This window comes from Anastrepha ludens, chromosome 5 (genome assembly GCF_028408465.1).
Source record: "Anastrepha ludens isolate Willacy chromosome 5, idAnaLude1.1, whole genome shotgun sequence".
NCBI lineage: Eukaryota > Metazoa > Arthropoda > Insecta > Diptera > Tephritidae > Anastrepha > Anastrepha ludens.
This window is the reverse complement of record NC_071501.1, coordinates 46037213-46057994: the sequence shown is the minus strand read 5'-3', so window position 1 is coordinate 46057994 and position 20782 is coordinate 46037213. Positions and strand designations below refer to the sequence as shown.

The window sequence follows — 20782 nt, the reverse complement described above, 5'->3', positions numbered from 1 at the left end:
AGTTTTGTTCGTCTGGAGAGAACTTTAATACTCAATTGCTACTTAGTCCTTAAATGAAGTCTCTTACTACTTTAAAATAATAACTGTCAACAGTGACGTGAGTGCCGATACGCGAGTGCGCCGACTGCTTGTTTGATGACAGGAGGTACTCCGGCTAGTCCTCGTTCACCACCAGACGCATTCGAATGGCTTCTTTATGTAGCTAAGGAAAGGCAGAACTAATGACGCATAAATATCATCGGCATGCGCCAGCAATCGTACGCTCTTCATGAAGTCTGAGAGATTGGGTTCTGTATCATCATTCATCGAAATGGCAGTATTTAAAAAACAAAAATCCCAAATGATGTCACCACTCTAAGTCCCACATTTCTTCTCATACGCCAGTTTTGTTTCAGTTAACTTCGACACCCTGATGGAGCTAACACAACGCTTAAAGTGGCAATTAGGGCCCTGGGCTCGATGATGGTGCACTCCAAACTTGTTGCGAAATGCCTGACTTCCGGGTACTTGGTCATGACGACATTACAGGAAGGTGCGAGGCAGACGCGCTGGCTAGACTGGTGACCTGTGAGGTCGTTACCCCAGGATGCGAGAGAATTTGGATCCCCTTACCTGCGGTCTGCTTCTGGAGAGGTGGGCTTCGCGTCAACTCAGCAAGCGTTGGGCAAGTACACAAACTTGGAAGGTCGCGAAACCGTCCTGGCCATGAGTGGATCGGAGGCGCTCGAGGGATCTCGTGCGGTCAACAAAATATCAGCTCTCGAATTTCGTGGGTGCTCTTACAGGATGATGTGCTTGCTGCGGGAGTCCGCATTACTCCGAGTCCTTTTTGCGTCAGTTGTATCGAAGATGACGTGGATTCATCTCAACACTTTCTCCTTAACTGCTCTGCTTTTGCAGGGCTAAGATTTAAGACTCTTAGCGTTCATCTCTTGGCCACACCTGCTGATATACCGAGCATTGGTATAAAAACTTGATGAATTTTAGCAGTAGTACGAAGCGGCTAACCGCTAATCACCCGTAAATAAGTCATCGTTCGGTTGTCTTCAACAAATACACATCAGCCCTCCTCTTCCTTCTTTTCCTCTCCGCCTTTCTATCTACACCGCATTAGTATCAGAAAGGACGAATTCTTGATTTTCGTCCAAGTGTGCCCTATTTAAGGCTAACCTAAGGCTCAAACTGAGAACCGATAACGAATGGAAAGTGATTTGTCTTCAATTACTAATGCAACTAAACCTTCTAAGCGAAAATTCGGAATATTAAAAATTGTTAATTAAGTTGGCGTGTGAAATGTAGGGTTCGTTGAAGTTTACGACGAGTCGATTTGTCTGGATCCAGTTGAAAACTCTCAACCACAGCAGCCAAATTCGCATTGGTACGCACCATACGATGACGGTGGCCGTGGGTGTTGTCTACTTGCAAACCAGTCTCACGAAATTTTTGCACAAACTTGCGCATGGCACACGCATTTTGTGCTTCATTACGAACAAAACTTCTTTTCGGTAAACGCACACTTTGGACAACACAACATTCACTTTGCCAACAAGTTTGCAATATTCTCCTCTCCCTCGGCGGAGATATGATGTTGATTGACAGCTGAATGTTTGAGCGGGAAAAGGCTGTGAGTGTCCAATACAAGTATTTGGACCACCCAGTATGCTAACTGTTCTAGAGGTATATAATAGTCAGACAGTCGAACAGTTAGCGAGACATTTCTACAAAAAGAAAATATACTCTTGATTTATCATTTAATTTGCTTTTTATTATTTTTTAGCTGAAATTGATATAACGTCGCACAATTTTGCTATCACCACATTTATTATTGCGTGTGCACATACATACATGCACACATACACACATACATACATACTCTCATATGTAAGAATTCCATGTAGTTTTTGTTGCGGCTGTGGTTGGCACGGGTGTAAAGTAAGTATAAAAATAAAAGGCAAAAAAACTGTACACGTAATAGAGCTGGCTGCTCGTGGTTACGCGCATTTAATGAAAATCTTTTGTCACTACATTACGGGTCTAACCTTCCACCGCCAGCGCTGAGTGCGCAGCGCGAGACCAACATAGACACCGCGCCTGCCATCAGCCCCACTGTACGTGTCCCCGCTAAAGCTACTACTTTACGAGTATTATTGTAAAATCACTGAGGATGTATTTTTTGTAAGTATGTTTGTAAGTAGAAAATAAATACTATATAGTCACGCTTATACATCTGTACATATACATACTTATACATATACTATGTAGGTGTGTGTGTGCGCGAATGTGCGCTTTTGACATTCCAAACTGGTGTTTGGTATTTAGCAGCCAACAAGAATGTCTGGCATGCAAACTGGATTTGCTAACATTTGCACAAATGCAATGAAGCCCACAGTACAAAACCAATGCGCTGCTCTGCCACCACCCCACCTATCCTCGACATTTACATTTACCACTTCCCTGCTGATCAGCAACAAGCAACAATTCTCCACCAAGCGGTACTACTGTTGTTGCCTTTTACGCTTTGTACAAACTTCTATCGTTCTTTTGCCGCAACAAAAGTGAGAACATAAATTGTTAAAGCTGTTTCGTTCGCCCAACCAGACCGCGTACTCCTCCTCCACCCTTAAGGTCCCAACACCTCAATTGCGTTTAACTATTGCAATTGCAATACATACGGGCTTGTACATATGTATGTGTATGTATGTATGTATGTATGTATGTGTGTATGTATGTATGTATGTATGTAGCATATAATGTATGCGCGCTTGTGTTTATGTTTGCTTACGCTTGGTGCATCACTTGTGTTGTTTTTGTTTTTGTTGTTGTTGTTGTTCGTGAATCATTGGTGCGGTTTCGCGTTTGGGTTCAATGCACAGCATTGATTGCTGCAACTAATTGTTGTTATATGTATTGCAAATGCCGTGGCAGAGGAGGAAGTATCTACTCGAAAAGTATTATAAACTTATGAAGCTTCCACCGTTTTTCTTCAATTTCATTTTTTCATTTGTTTCCCTTAGACTGCTGTTTTGTGTTTATTTTATTCCTTTGGAAGAAAAGTAACTGTTGATGAGATCAATGACTTCATCCGGCTTTGCGGGATAATCAATTCATTATATGTAAACAAAACAGGGAGGTACGAAAATGAAATAGTACAAACCGTAAAACAGGACAGAGCTTTGTTTGTCGTTTTTTATAGCCAAAAAACTAATATATTTGTGCTATATTAGTATTAATTTATTAGTAGAGTAGGGGACTCGCTATAAATCACGCAAAAACTGAAATAATTCTCTTCACAAGGAAACATAGGCTTCCTATAATCTTCCCGCTGGCTTTTAAGGGTGTGGAGATTCCTTTGAGAGAGAATGTCAATTATTTAGGACTCATATTAGATAGGAAACTCACATGGAAACCTAATATTGATTGGCTATATACATGCTTCGGTAGTTAGACCAATCTTAATATAATACCACGTCTGTATTTTGCACCCTCTGAACAGTCACAAACAAGAAATAGACTATTCTACTCCTAGACTTACCTTCGACAAGCTCTTTAAGAAAAGTATACCGTCAAGAAGGAAGTGACAGACACCAAGGCCATGGAGAAGAGGTAATTAAATTTTTATACAGATGGTTCCAAGCTAGACGATAAAGTTGGCTATGGAGTATTTGCGAAAGAATTAGAACTGGAACTATCCATTCGACACACAGACTACTGCAGCGTCTATCAGGCAGAAGTTCTAGCCATAAAAGAAGTGGCTACATACCTAAATATGCATGCCGTAACAAAAATGACTATAAATACATATATTCTCGGTCATTAAATCAATGAATGCGGCTATACTAAGATCAAAGGCTGCACAGGAATGCCGAGCAGCCCTAAATGATATTAGCGTCGTATTCAAGGTCAGCCTTATTTGGGTTCCGGGACACAGAGATATTGAGGGAAACTGTAGAGCTAATGAGCTAGCCAGAAAAGGTACTGCTCTTCAACTGTTTCGTGATAAAAGTACCATTGGAATATCTTTGGCCACGAGTAAATTAATAATAAAAAACAACATTACCCAAGAGGCCAATAGGTCATAGAAGATGAAGCTACAAGATGTTTTGCACAAAATAATAAACATTTTTTTCCAAAATTGTTGGAAACATTTTTTTCCCCAAAAAATGTTTTTCACAAACAAATATTCTAACAACACTTTTGACCAAAAACCTGAGAAAAAAAATTTTCCACAATTTTGCACAAAAAATTAAAATTTTTCCAAGAATTTTGAAGAAAAACATAACTCTTTTTTTTAAATTTCAAATAACAATTTTGAGTAAAAACTAAAAATTGTTTTCAAAAGTAAAGAAGAATAAAAATAAAAGATTAAGATGACACCTTTTTGAGAAATGATAAAAACAAATTTTCAAACAACAACAAAATTAAATTTTTCCCAAATAACTAAAATATAGACAAAATATCTGAGGTGAGATCTTTTGAAAAACGAAAAGACTTGTTTTCCAAAAATTTTCACTAAATACAATAATAAAATTATTTTTCCAAACACAAACACTCAAGCACCACTTTCGAACAAAAACATGAGAAAAAAAAATTTTTCAACAAAAAAGTACAAAGTTTTCCAACAAAGAGGAATAAAAAAATTAATTTTTTTCAACAATTTTGAACAAAAAAATATTTTTTTTTCCAAAAAAAGTTTTCCACAAGCAATCAAACAACACTTTTGACCAAAAACATGGCAAAAAAATTTTCCACAATTTTGCAAAAGAAAATTAATTGTTTCCAACAATTTTGAACAAAAATATACTATATATATTTTTTTTAATTTGAAGCAACAATTTTGAATAAAAACTAAAAATTGTTTTCAAAAATAAAGAAAAATAAAAATAAATGACACCTTTTTGAGAAATCATAAAAACAAATTTTGAACAAAAAATAAATTTTGTTCCAAAAGAACTAAAATATAGAAAAATTCTCTGAGGTGAGATCTTTTCGAAAAACGAAAAAAAAAAATTTTTTTCCCAACAATTTTGCACAAAATAATAAACATATTTACTCCAAAAATGCTGCTGCTTGAATTCACTGGTGAACAAACACTTGACAACAATTTTTTTTTAACAAAAAAATTAATTTTTTCCAAAAACAATATAAGAAAATTTTTTAATAAAAAACTTAATTTTTTTCCATAAATAAGAAAAAATAAGAAAAAAAGACTGAGATGAGATCTCTTTTGAAAAATGATAGAAACCAATTTTGCAACAATTTTGAACAAAACCATAAGATTTTTTTTTCAAAAAATTAGAAAGTGATCTCGACACCTTTTAGAAAATTGACAGAAAAAAAATTTCAACAATTTTGCACAAAAACAGTTAAATTGTTTCCAACAATATTATATTGTACAAAAAAATATTTTTTTTCAAAAAAAAAAACAACGATTTTGAACAAAAAACATTAAAAAAATTTTTTTGTAAGTATATTTTATTCTATAAAATAAAAATAAAAATCTATAAAAACGAGTAGAAGAACCAAACATATTTCACTTTAAGAAATTCTATAGCAGAGATTGCGAGACCTGTGAGAGTATTTCTATCTGTGAAGTAACCAGAAAGAGAACGACATGCTTAAGAAACTTCTTGCCTTTCATGGTGGCCAATCCGTGAACTGCTATCTCACTCTCAGAAGATTTGACTGAATGAGCTATTGAGCTGATGTAATACCTAAGTTGGCATTCGTTTTCATTACATTACACTGTGTGACAAAAAAAAGAAAAATTGAATATACTTTTATGGAGACTTTGCACAACTTGTGGCTATAGAAAAACTAAACAAAATGGTATAGGTGAAATTTCCAATACACCCCCAAAATCTCGTTTTATGGCCATAAAACCGTTTTTCAGTAGGTTGATGTGAAGAATCACTCCTAACTTCGCCAATTTCCATCCGATTTCAAATTTGTTTTTTTAGTTCGAAAGAACAAAAACAAGCCTTTTTGACAGTGTGTTGACAATTTTTCTGAAATGACAACTGACGAGACTGTAGGCGGAAGTATTTGGATTTTTTTTATTTTTTCTCTATTTTTTCAACTTTGACATAATTTTTACGATATTATCCGATATTGAGGATTTTTTTAGTACACTACTGTTATAGTAAATTTAATTTTGCGTCGAATGAGCTATATTTGACTGGAATTGAATTAAAATTAGTAGAGTTGTGTGAGTTTTAAGATTTCATTTTTTTTTTACTAATTTGGTATGTAGGCATCGAAGCATGAAAATGATAACAAGTGTCATTATAAACACATAATATTTATTGGAGTATTGTGCAGTGCAGCACTGTACGGTATGGTACGGTGCAGTACACAACGGAACTGGTTCCAAACTTAAAAATGCATTGGAAACGGCCCTTTGGAGTTTAGTATGGTACGGTACATTTGTCATTCTCTTCATCAGTTTTGAATACTTCTCTGTAAGAAATTCGATCATCATCATTCATCTCAAGTCGTCATCAACTAAATTCTATTGTTTAAATCGAGAAGCGAGCGTTTCAAATTGTCTTCCCGATAGAAGTAAATCACGAGAAAGGTCCTGAAAATCTGAATTTGATGTAATGTGTCGTTCTGAAGACTTAGAACCAGACGGAAAGTATGCTTCATCATCAGGATTATTGTTATCAGTTTGATCGTCATCAGCAATGAGTTGAACTTCCTTCAGTTCCTGCAGTTGAGTCAATCATATCATCCAAGACTACGGGGTTCTTAACAGTTGCAACATCAGCATACTTTATGTGATTTCGAGTTTTATAATGATGACCGTTTACGTCCGTTTTACAAAAATAACAATCATCTGGTTTATGATAAGGTTGATGATGCCACATCATCGGAGAGTATTGAGAAATTCGACTTTTCTGGCAACGTTTTGATTTATATCTCTTGAATTTCAATGAAACAAACAATAAAACTTTGACGTTTTAATAAGGTTAAATTATAATAACAAACTTCTTTTGTTAATCAATGTACAGTGTGAACTTAGTGCTATGTTAGTGTGAACAAGTGCTATAATATGTCAGATATTTTCGTAAGTTCTAACCAGTTCTGTTATATGCAGTACAGTGTACTCTTATGTATACATATATACTCCAATAAATATTACGTATCTATAATAACGCATCAAAACACGCCCTTATTCCCCTTTAGCGTAAAGTTATACCTACATACCAAATTAGTAAAAAAAAAATGAAATCTTAAAACTCACACAACTCTATTAATTTTAATTCAATTACAGTCAAATATAGCTCATTTGACGCAAAATTAAATTTACTATAACAGTAGGGTACTAAAAAAATCCTCAATATCGGATAATATCGTAAAAATTATGTCAAAGTGGAAAAAATAGAGAAAAAATAAAAAAATTCCTAATACTTCCGTCTACAGTCTCGTCAGTTGTCATTTCAGAAAAATTGTCAACACACTGTCAAAAAGGCTTGTTTTTGTTCTTTCGAACTAAAAAAACAAATTTGAAATCGGATGGAAATTGGCGAAGTTAGGAGTGATTCTTCACATCAACCTACTGAAAAACGGTTTTATGGCCATAAAACGAGATTTTGGGGGTGTATTGGAAATTTCTCCTATACCATTTTTCTTAGTTTTACTATACCTACAATTTGTACTAGGTCTCCATAAAAGTATAAAATCACTGTCGCACAGTGTTATTTTTCATTTCTAGTGTTATTAACGAGCGAAATTATCATAGACACCGCTCTCTTTATTATCTGACAATTGTCGCGTCACAGCCAGAAACACTCAAGAATAATTGGGAACTATTTCACGGGCCGTAAACTAAAGCCATTGGATTCGCGGATTATATGGCGGTGGTAATGGTGGCAAAACATACCCACGAAATTAAGAAGATCGCCAGCGAATCAGTAAGCAGGATGAAGGCTTAGTTGGCGTCTATGATGCTAGAATTAGTTGGAGTAGTGACTGATAGTCCTTTAAATTTCAAAACGCATCTGGAACATGCTGTGAAGAAGGCATCGAGCGTGCAGTCTTGTCTGTGCGAATAAAGCCGAACAATGGCGGTGCTAGCTATTGTAAACGAATGCTATATAGTGAGGTAGTCAGCTCGGTTCTTTTTCTATGCCGCACAGATCTGGGCTGACACACTGAACATAAAAAAACGTATAGCCGTCTATTGGCTAGACGCTTTGTGGGCTATCGGCGGCTTCCATACAATTTCGTATGACACTTCCTTCGTCATTGCAGGACTAGTCCCATCCCCAGGACGACGGTGGTTCAAAATGTAAGATATTGCAGCAGGAGAAAGGCGTCGTTTGATCACCCACCGGCAAGACCGGTGGAACAGATCACTGTAGGGTAGATAGACGCATGAGTTAATACCCATTCTTCCGTCATGGTTAAAAAGGAACTATAGGAAACAAACTACCACCTAACCCAATACCTTTCAGTATCCTAAACGGAGAGAATATTATAAATTTTATGGTGAAATCAACTGATAACTGGAAAGGAATCTGCGCGCATTTAAAACATATTCCTAATGATTTAAAGCGCGCGGAACTTTGTAGACGTCAACAATAACTTGCAGCCTCTGAGCTAACCAGTCCCAAGAGGTCATACCTTTTTGGCTGTCCCGCTATTTCGTAGATGTCACTTTTGAAGCTGTCATTTTTTAATATTTGACAAGTAGAATCTACGCCATAAATAAAAATGGAACGATACACTCTTAAACAGCGCATTGAAATTATTAAAATTCACTATAAAAATGGTGAATATTTGGCAGAGACGGTTCGTAAAACTCGAACATTTTTGGACCGCAATACAGAAATTGATGAAAAAATTCGAGCTGTTCAGAAAATTAGGTGATGTGAAGAGTAAAACCCGTGCACGTCGCTCAAGAACAGCCGAAAATATTGCTGCTGTAGCCGGAAGTGTTGAAGAAAACCCAGGTTTGTCCATTTCTCGCCGTTCTTTCGAATTAGGCATTCCACAAACGTCAGTACACCGTATTTTGCATAAAGAATTGGGTCTTAAGGCTTATAAAGTCCAGTTAACACAAGAATTTAAGCCTGCCGATCATCAACAACGTCGTGTCTTTGCTAATTGGGTCGTTGAAATGCATGAAAATGATCCGGAATTCTATCGAAAAACCATCTTGAGTGATGAAGCCCATTTCCACTTCGGTGGCTTCGACAACAAGCAAAATTGTCGGATCTGGGGCTCAGAAAATCCAAGAGTTATTGTTGAAAAGTCTCTCTATCCTCAACGTGTGACTGTTTGGTGCGGTTTATGGTCCGGCGGAGTCATTGGACCCTACTTTTTCGAAAATGAAGCTGAAGCAAGAAGTACGGTGAATGGATTGCCCTATCGAGAGATTATTGACGATTTTTTGTGGCCGGAATTGGATGGTATTGATCTGGGCAACGTTTATTTTCAACAAGACGGCGCTACGTTCCACACAAGCAACGAAACCATTGATCTTTTACGGGGAATAACACTTCTGATTGGAAAACCCTTTACAATATGAAGAGTTTCTTTTTCACGGACGTCATCCCGAATAAAAGCAAGAAATACTCCCACGGATGTCGCAATCTTTTAATTTATCATTCTTGTCTGGTCGTCATATGAACGAGAGGCGAGAAACAAGTAGTTCTTGGGTTGGCAAAAACAAAGCTCCAAGACCAGCTGAATTCGACTCGTACCTACACATGAAAGGCTGCTTTTCTTAAGTACCGACAACTTGGTGTAGGGTTTTTTAATAAGAGGTGTTATTTTGATATTCAAAGAAAAATTCAGTTTTTTGATATAAACGATCGGATGTTTATTTCATTATAAAGAGGAAGGTATGGCGTTAATAGTGGAAAATAACACCAGGCAAATGACTACCACGACCACGCTTACAGGACAATACACTTTTCATGAAATTTTCCATAACCGAATTGCAAAGTGGCTGCCCTATGTCCTCGATAGCCTCACGAATTCCATCTATGAGTGCTTGAATCGACCCTGGACTGTTGGCGTAGACCTTCTGTTTCACGTGGTTCCAAAGAAAAAAGTCATAAGGTGTTAAATCACAAGATCTCGGTGGCCAATTGTGATCACCTCTTCGAGAGATAACACGATCCGGAAACTTTTCTCGTAAAAAATCAATGGTTTCGTTGCTTGTATGGCACGTAGCGCCGTCTAGTTGAAAATAAATGTCCAGATCAATACCATCCAATTCCGGCCACAAAAAATCGTCAATCATCTCTCGATAGCGCAATCCATTCACCTGTAACACCTGTTATTGGAAACCCCTTTATATTATGCCGCACAGTACTTATATGTATGTCTCTTCAAAAACCCTCATGGGTTTCAAAAATCTAGCGAATTCACGCAATAGACTACTTACTCAGAGAAGAGGAGATGTTCTTCATAAACTTATGGAAGACTGTAGGCGTTTTAAAGGATTTAATAATTTGCAGAGCAACTTAGGTCAAACATTAGTAATGCAGTATCTGTTGTTACTGTTACCGGCCTTCGTGTCAGTTAGTTTGTGGTTATTTCCAATGATGAATTTCCATTCCTTTCGTGCCTTCGCATAAAATCAAAGCAACTGATTTTTTTTATGTATTCCACCAACTTAGCAGATGTATTCAGTTTTTTTGTTCACTCTTTGGTGCTTGTCATCAATTCATGGCAAACCTTAGTTTTGACAAGTTTACTTAATATTTATGTTTTCTACCTGGCAACTTAATTATGTACGTACATACATATATATGTATGCGCATAGCTTTTATTGTGCATAAACCAAAGAAGATACATAATGAATTTATGTAAATGTGCATATTTTTAACCTTTTAAAATTTAATTGTTTAGCTGTTTTCGAATTTACATACACACACAGACATATGTACATATGTATGTGTATTTTTTTTATTACCACACATGTGTGCGTTATGATCGATCTCTTGTAATTTTTTAAAAGCTCTTATTGCCTTGACTGAAATGCCCGCAGGAAAGACAAATAGATACAAATAGACTTCCAGCACTCCGCTTACTTCGGTCATATGTAGATATGTAAATAAATAAACATAAATTCTTCGTAGAATATAAATAATTTGGAGTCTGAAAAACTGGAAACAATTAAATGAGCTGAGAGTATTTTTTCGCATAAAAGTCTTTGAACTTAAACGAGTGCTCACTTGAGCAACATCGAAAGAAATTCTACAAAAGTAGGTACGAGGGTCGTTTAAAAAGTACGTGCAAAAATAAAAATTATTTAATTGGTCGAGGTATACCTTTTTGATTTTTCGACATACAGGGTTTGATTGGAAAGTAATGAGCCTTATTTTTTTTTAAGCAGTTATATTAAACCTTTTGGCTTATACAACTAATATTCTTCAAAATAGGACCCTTGAGCGTCATTACACCCCTGGTAGCGGTCCTTCCACTGCAGGAAACATTTTTTAAACTCATCCGCCGGGATCGCGATTTAATCGGCTGTCACAGTTTTTTGGATCGCCTTAATGGAGTCGAAACGCCTCCCCTTCAGCTTTCTTTTCAGGCGCGGGAACAAAAAGAAGTCCGGAGGGAACAGGTCTGGACTGTAGGGAGGGTGGGCTAAGCACCGGAACCCCCATCTTGGCCAATGCAGAGGTGCAGAGGAAGGCGGTGTGCGCCGGCGCATTGTACTGATGAAGGGTCCAATTGCTGACGAGGTCGGGCCGAACCCGGGTGACGCGGTTTTTCAGCCGAAGGAGCACTTCTTTGTAAAATGCCGTGTTTACAGTGCTTCCTGGAGGTACAAACTCCTTGTGGACGATGCCTCGAGAGTCGATCGCTGTTCGTCTTCGACGTCCTCCCGGCCTTCCTTGAACGACTTGTGCCACCGTTTTACCTGGGCACTGGACAGAGATTGGTCCCCGTAAGCCTCCTTGAGTAGCCCAATGGTTTCGGTACTCATTTTGTTTAGCTTTACGCAAAATTTGATAGAGTAACGTTGCTCCAACGATCGCTACATTTTCGCCACTGCAAAATCCTAACACACTTTTAAAACAGCTTTCACGCGCGGAGCGATGTTGACTGCACCGCTGTTACCAACGGACTGGGACCGGTTTCTAGTGGAAGGGAAAGGTCCAACAATCATTTTCCCCCACCAGCCGATTCGGTTGATTGCTTGGCAGACTTTTCAATCAAACTCTGTAGATTCCTTTTAGGCTTATTCACTGCGTCCAATGCTGTTCTAGTTTCTTGATTCTTTGCGAATAATAGAATTTCTACAACTGTGAAAAATAGAAATTCGTTTCTGCAATCAACTCCTCATAGAATCTTTTTCCCGTCAGCCATTTCTTCAAATTGTGTAAAGAATAGTAGTCCAAGGGATCTGAGAGAGTCAAATCTGGAGCATAGAGCGGATGTGAAACGAGTTGGGACCTTATCTCTATTAAATTTGCGACAACATCTGCTGAGGCGTGAGCTGGTGCGGTTTCGTGATGGAAAAGGAAACTCACTTGACTTTCTTGATTCAAACGAATGCCAAACACAAAGATATAAGCCGATCTGGCTTAAACTTAGTGCGTTTTTTTCTAAGAGACGCTACTAACTAAACATAATCTCGATACTTGCCAGTAGTGCCACCCTCTGACTTTGCACGGACTTTTCAAACGACCCTCGTATATGACTTATGCAGTATGAATTTGTAAACGCTTGACGTGTTTTGTCGTTAAAATTGATTTCAACTAGTTCTGCACTAGTTCACTACAGTATTACAACTTTGATCATATAACGGCTGCTGTTACAATCTAACATAATTAAAATATGAAACCAAACTATTCAGAATAACAATAGGAATGTCTATCTAAAATGAAAATTGAAATACCTCCACAAAACTTCAAACACCTTTTACAGTACAATATTTCACTTTAGTATGAACGTGCAGAGAACTCTAGATAAAATCGATGACTGGTGCACGAGACAATATTTTTCCGTCAATCCGAACAAAACTACCTTAGTCTTGTTCACAAGAAAACGAAAATTGGACAGACTAGTCTTCCAGCACTGAAATGTGTGACATTCAGTCTTTTTAACGAAGTTAACCCTACTCCCATGTCGACGGATCGTTCGTGCCCGGTCAATTCGTTGAGAAATCATGAATTTTTTATGAAACTACCGCACGGTAGTTATAGTAAAATATTATTAAAATAAAACATTTTGAAAAAATCTCTTCGGATATGTTTAGTTAAAGCTTAGAAGATACCTTATGCATTTTTTCTAATTTTCTGTTGGCGTTATACAAGGTGAAGTCCAAAATAAACAAGACTGAGCTGAAATATTTAGAAGCGTCCGGAGCTTTGCTCTGATAACTTCGAGTTTATTTATTCAAAATAGTCCCCTCTGGCCTCGATACACTATTTAGCGCGATCTGCAAGCTTTTCGAAAGATTGTTTTAGGTCATTGACCGGAATGTCCTTAAGGATGTCGGTACAAGCCTTCTGAACGTAAAACGTTTTCCTTTCATGGCCAAATACAATTTTCCGAGTAGGTAGAAGTCACAGGGAGCCATATCAGGCGAATAGAGTGAGTGATTGTTGATTAAAATACAATTTCCAGTCAAAAAATCAGTCACAAAAGGGATCGATGAGATCCATGCAATAAGCGTCAGCTTCGTCCTTGGCGGTATTTAGGGCGAATCCGACGGATGAGATGCACCAAATGTTTCAAAATGCCAAGATAGAAATTGGCTTTGACGGTTTGGCCCGTTGGCACCAACTCTTCTGGAAAATTCACTTCGAATCGTAGAAATAAATGATCATCGACTTGATTTTTGATTTCTCCAAATGCGATTTTTTGGGTGGTGGCTGTCTGGGGCCTTCCATTCGGCACTTTGACGCTTATGTAGTTTGAGGGTCACCAGTTACAATGTTTTGTCACCAGTTAAAATGTTTTAAAGGAGTTGTCGTCTTTTCTCGTCTCTTTAATGAGGTCTTTCGAATGTTGAATTTTGAGCAATTTTTGGGCCTCAGTCAACTTGTGTGGAATGAAACAGACCTATCGTAAGCACAAATGATCAGTTAAAATACGATAAATCGATGTTTCGGAGATATTCAACTCCGATTTCATGAATTTCAACGATGATTTCGGTTCATTTTTGATACATTTACGAACACTTTCGATGGAGTTTTCGGTGATTACTGATTTTGGGCGACCCGTATGTTCATTGTCATTTATGCCCTCATAAACATCTCTGAAACGTGTAAACCACTCATGAGCTCTGTCACGAGATAGACAATCATCAAACTTTTTTCATCAATTAAAATGTTTCGGTAAACGTTTTACCGATTTTAAAACAAAATTTGATATTAGCTTTTTGTTCGAAACTCATTTTTGTACCGATGACACAAACATACTGAAACTTTAGACACAATAACTTTCCTTCCACTGAACCGAATGTCACCAAGCTTTGAATGGAAGTCAGCTAGGGATGTCACATCCAACTCAATAACTCATTAAAAATATGGTGCCATCAAAAACATGTTTATATCGGCAGTCTTTTTTATTTTGGGCATTACCTTGTATAGTAGAAATAAGCACCGGGCGCAAAGGACCCATCGACATGGGATTAGGATTAAAATGGAGTTTGAAACCTGCTGCGGTCCTGTAGATATACAAAACACTTCTCAGACCAATCAGCACCTACGCCTCTGTGGTTTGGTGGCGACGGACCATGGTTAAGTCCACACGCCGGGAAATATCCAGACTATAAAGACATACGCTTGAGTACAAGCACCGGCGATGTCCTAAATACAGGGTTGCCCATATTCGACGGACCCATCTGGCAACCCTGTATCTTTTGACAGAGACGTAAGATCGCTTAATGAGATACCGCGTTTGAAGCGTCAGTCCAAGCTGATTTTTATCATGGAAGAATACACTCCACGCGAGCGCTTCCAAATTTTGGAAATTTACATTTAATAAAAGAAGTCAAAAGAAGAAGAAGAACAAAATCATCATGTCCAATGAGGCTCATTTCCAATTGAATGGGACGGTAAACATATTTACGCTAATGAAAATCCTCACGAAATTCAAGAGGAACCTCTTTACGACGAAAAAGTCACTGTTTGGTGCGGCGTTAGTGCGAAAACGATTATTGTGCCGTTTTTCTTCGAAATTTTCTTCGAAAATGAAGATGGTCAAGCTGCTACCATCAATCAGGAGCGTTATCGCGACATGATAACCACTTTTGTGATGCCAATTATTCGTCGAATGCGTATGAGGCAGTTCTGGTTTCAACAAGACGGCGCTCCACCACACACAGCTCGCACCACAATCGATTTTTTGAAGAAATTGTTTCCTCGTCGTTTGATGTCGAAAAATGGTGATTTTGACTGGCCACCGCGTTCGCCCGATTTAACGCCACCTTCTTGTGGGGATATTTAAAATCAAAGGTTTATATTAATAAGCCAAAGACTATAGAAGAGCTCAAGAACGACATCCGGGAGGAAATAGCTGCTATTCCAGCCGAAATGTTAGCTAAAACTATGGAAAATGCTGCAAAATGGGCACAATACGCCCTACAGGCTCAAGGCGGCCATTTGAGAGATATCATATTCAAAAAGGTGATGTCAACATATCTACTTGAACCAAATAAAATGATTATTATCGTCAACATAAAAAAAATTGTGTTTTTCTTTGATTTAAAATAAAACACATGGGTCCGTCGAATAAGGTAAACCCAGTACTATCCTTCAATTGCTCCCCTTGCTCCTGAAAGATGGTGTAAAGTTGTAGCTTCCAATGGCACATACTTGACATACTCCACATAATATCATGTACATATTATTTATTTGTTTAAATAATTCTTATCTTTGGCTAAGAAAGGACGGAAACTTATTTCCGTACCCATATTACACAATTTCTTTGGAAGCGTTGTGCTGGCGTTAGAAGTTTCCTAATGACTTGTCAAATCTTACTGAAGAAACAGCAAGTAACAGACATATCAGCACAGTTCGCCATTCCCAGCTATCAAACCATAGTTATGGATATCGATAGTTCTTCTTCTTCTTCTTAATTGGCGCGATAACCGCTTACGCGATTCTGGCCGAGTTTAACAAAGCGCGCCAGTCGTTTCTTTCTCGTGCTAACCGGCGCCATTTGGACACACCAAGTGAAGTCAAGTCCTTCTCCACCTGATCTTTCCAACGCAGAGGAGACCTTCCTCTTCCTCTGCTAACACCAGCTGGGATCGCATCGAATACTTGCAGAGCAGGAGCGTTTGTATCCATTCGGACGACATGACCCAGCCAACGAAGCCGCTGGATCTTTATTCGCTGCGCTATGTCTATGTCGTCGTAAAGCTCATACAGCTCATCGTTCCATCGCCTACGATATTCGCCGTTGCCAACGTGCAAAGGTCCAAAAATCTTACGCAGAATCTTTCTCTCACACACTCCAAGCGTCGCTTCATCGGATGTTGTCATCGTCCAAGCTTCTGCGCTATACCTTAGGACGGACATGATGAGAGTCTTGTAGAGTCTTAGTTTTGTTCGTCGAGAGAGGACTTAACTGCTCAGTTGCCTACTAAGTCCAAAGTACCACTTGTTGGCAAGAGAGATTCTACGTTGGATTTCAAGGCTGGCATTGTTATCGGTGTTAATGCTGGTTCCTAAATACACGCTTCGATAGTTCACATGCAGTAAAAAGAACACCCGATACAAAAATTTCAAAAAGTGTTTGCAGTTTTAATCTGATTTGAACGAATACCGCAGCGGTGTAAAAATCAAAAAATAGTGCATAGGTAATCAAAAAAATACATACGTACATATGTGTGTGAATGTGTGTATGTGTGTATTTTCATGCGACACAACCGAAAAGTTAAGCAATAATACACACCAAAACATACAAGCGATGTAATTTTAGAAGCAGTGCGACGACACTGCGGCCCGAAAAAATGTAAACAAAGCCATCGCTTTCTAAATTGGTGGGTAAGTTGAGAAAATGCAAAGTAAAAGAAAAAAGAGGCGAAAAATTATTGAAGTAAAAGGTAAGCTTTGAATAAAGTACGGAAAAGCTATCAAGAAACCATAAAAAAGTAACAAAAAGCATTTGATTAGAATAACAAAGCGACAGAATTTCAACTAATTATTTATGCTATGCCAGCGTGCAGGTCGGGTGAGCTTAACAAAACACGGCAACGATGCGACTTTGTTTTCATTTTCGGATTACACGCATATATACATACAAATATATTTACATACACATATAAAATTCTTTCGATTTACACATTGAACTTGTTATTTTAATTTTTTTCTGAATGACTCTTTGTGGCATATCTGTCTATGGCTATGGCTCACATACCATGCGGAGACATACATACATACGTATGTATGTGTGTACGCATGTAAATAAAAAACTTCTATTTTTAAAATAAGCGCTCTGTTGTATGGAAATATTTATGCAAGCATGCCGAGCATGCCAGGTTCCAAAAGCCAAAGCATTTTTACGTCAAACAGACAAGCACAAAACTACTCGCGCATGGATGTGTGTGGTATGTGTGAATGTGTATACATACATTCATTTATTTACTTTATATACTTAGTAGTCATATGTATGCATATGTAAATAAGTGCTAGTGCATCTAACTTACCCGATTACATTCCAAGGCGGCGGCGCTATGCTCCTCGCGCTGACGAAAACAGTGACTGCATTTGCTTTTGTTGAAGATATTTGGTGAAAATTTACGACAATCCGAGGTGCGTGTTGCCGACATTTTTGCGGTGTTTCTTTTAATTTTTGCTATTTTTTTGTTTTTTGTTGATAGCCTGGTTGTTTCAGCTGAGTTTGTTTTTATTGTAGAGCATACATATGTAAGGTTGGCATTGATTAAAGTTGTTGTAATTTATGTATATTTCTGTTCTTTTGTTGTAGTTGCTTAATGAATTAGTGGCTGTTTTAATTATATGCTGTAATTAAGGTTGTAATTTATTTATTTATTTTGTTTTTATTGTTGCTGCTATAGTCGATGTTGCTGCTTTTATTGTGGCTATTCGAAGTTAATTAAAAAACAAAAAACACAAAAATATTTTATTGGAAATTTGTAAAGATTTTGTTATTTTTGTTTTTTTTTGTACTGTATTTGCTGGCCCACTAATTTTTAATAGCTGTTATTGTTGCTGCTGCTTCCCAGCTCTTTGGTTTTTATTTTTCAGTGCTTTATTTATTGCTGGCGTATATTTTTTTATTTTTAAGTTTAAGTTTTATTACAAGACCTATTTCTCATTGCTGTTGCTGTTGATCTTGTTGAAGTAGTTGTTACTGTTGTAACAGGGAGGTTGAGTGTGTTGTTCTCACTGTATGAGTCTTTCTTAGGACTGACTATGACTACTATGAGGACGACACAGTTGTCGGAGCGGTGCACACTGTTCTCGATGCCGGTGGACAATCGGGTGCCTGTCGTTAGCTTCGGTCGGAAGTATGATGTTTTGATTCCAAATAGAGATCAATGGTTAAGTCCAGAGAACCTATTAACGGGATACTAGCACACTTTCTACACCGACGGCTCCAAAACCAGCGATGGAAGCGGATCTGGATGGTACTTAGACTAAGACACTAAGTACTTCTATGCCACAGAACAGAAGGCCACGGTATTCCTTACGGAAATCTATGCCATCTTGAATGCGGCGTACTGGCTAATTGAGGAAAAGTGGCGAGGCAACAGTATTGGAATTTGTAGTGACAGTCAAGCTGCACTGAAAGCCCTTGCTAACCCACGCTGCTCTTCGAAATTAGTCGGTGAATGTAAGACAAAACTGAACAGTGTTGCGAAACACAACAAAGTTAGTCTTATTTGGGTGTCTGGACATTGTGGCATTACAGGGATCGAGTTAGCTGATAAATTGGCAAATGAAGGCTCTGCAACTAGGCCCTGAACCCTTTCTAGGTGTCAATTCCGCATCGATTCAACTATGGATTGACGACTTCATGAGGTCTACTCACAGAGGTCGCTGGTCTAAGTTGAACTCGTGCAGAGTAGCCAAGTGTTTTGTGAAAGAACGAAACAGGAAAACAGCAACCTTCCTCCTAAAACTCAGCAGGAAGGACCTGAGAGTACTGGTGGGTGTAATCACAGGGCACAACGTCTGTGGTTAGCATATGGCTACGAGCCCCATGCGTAGACAGCCCAATATGCCTATCCTGTCTTGAAAATGATGACACTGCAGAGCATTTTCTCTATAGCTGTCCTGTATTTTCCAGAATCATACTTAGGATAATGGGTTGCGATACACTGAGTATGGACAAAGTTCATACTCTTCCTCTTCCGGATCTCTTAAAATTCATCAATGATTCCAAGAGATTTGTGGAAGAGTGTCCTCAAACTAATTTATCCGTTTTTACCAACCACCTTCTATCTTTCCTATCTCTATTCTTTCTACTGATTTCTATCCGGGTGTAGTACAATGGTCTACTGACTGAGTGCTTGGACTTGTCCAACCCCCCACAAATCTAATCTAATCTAATCTAACAGGCTTACTAAATCCTGCCAAACCCTTCCTAGGTAGACATTCCGCCAAGTGTTGCCATCGAGCATATCTAACAGTGGGCCCAAGAATGGTGCTGGTTCTAGAGGATGGACCATTAAGAGGAGTGTTAAATAAGTGGGTTTGAGTGAGCATGAGAAAAGCAGAAATTGTAGCACGGAGGGATTATTATCGTAGGCATGGGAAAATAGGCGAATGGTGCATCATCCAACAGCTACAGTGAAGGCTCTCTTGGGCGAACACTCACCGTCAGTCAGCTTTTATCCGTCCATGAAAGCTGTCCACTCCAAATAAGGAACTTCTGTCAATACACAAGATTTGGCTCAAGGAAGTTGTCCAGCCAATAGAGGTGTCCGTTAGGAGAGGTTTTTTCTTTTTTGTACTACACTTGGATTCCCATTTCATTTTCTTTAAATCTACCCGACCTACGAAAAAATCTGAGTAGATCTTGTGGTGCCAAGAAGCCAAGGTGGTCGCTTCTTCACACATCAGTCTCGCCGTCTCATCCTCCTCTTCACAAGCAGGGCAGAGCACACTGTCTGAGATGCCTACCTTTTCCATTTGCTTCGCCCACAGAAAGTGGCCCGTCATCTATCCAACCAGCCGTCTGCACTCCCTGTTGCTTAATGACAGATGGGTTTGCGACAGTCGATCGGACATGACAGGTAACATCAGTTTATTCCATCTGCAGCCTCTCTCAGCCTGCCAAGCTCGCTAACCGTGGCTTTGATGCCCGCAGAAGGGAGTGGCAAAACATCATATCTAAGGAGTCAGAGGTCTCGTTACCCACAGAGGTTACACTGTATTTGAATTCCACCACTCAAAAGCTCATACAAATTATTAATATCAGTAATGATGCTTGGTGGTACGTAACTACAATTTGGAAGTGCGTATGTTCGAATCTCTTTGCATGAAAAACCAAAATGATGAAACAGTTCTTTCCAATAGCGATCGTCCCTCGACAGGCAATGGCAAACCTCCAAATGAAGGCATTTCTGCCATGAAAAAGAACCTCACAAAAAATCGTAGGCGCCCCATTTGTGTCTGATAGATGTGGATGTGGGGAGCTGAAAAGGACGAGTTTTCAGTCTCCGATTTTTCATAGCTGAGAGCCGGAAAGGCCTAGTTCCCAGTCTCCCTATTCTCATATAACACTGGCCTTTTATACCTGGTTTGAGAGTATGCGGACCTAGTAAGTACAATTTGAGTATGCATTAAAAAGTGCTGAAAATTTATTAAATAAAATTTTTTTAATAAAATGA

General features: G+C 38.4%; 1 long non-coding RNA gene across 1 annotated transcript in view; it reads right to left on the bottom strand.

The window, feature by feature from the left end:
- Positions 1–20782, bottom strand: part of LOC128863058 (uncharacterized) — a 61430-nt gene that overhangs the window by 32796 nt on the left and 7852 nt on the right. Inside the window, exon 2 of the long non-coding RNA XR_008454571.1 lies at positions 17630–17945. This is a non-coding gene — a long non-coding RNA (uncharacterized LOC128863058). The remainder of the gene's footprint in view (positions 1–17629; positions 17946–20782) is intronic.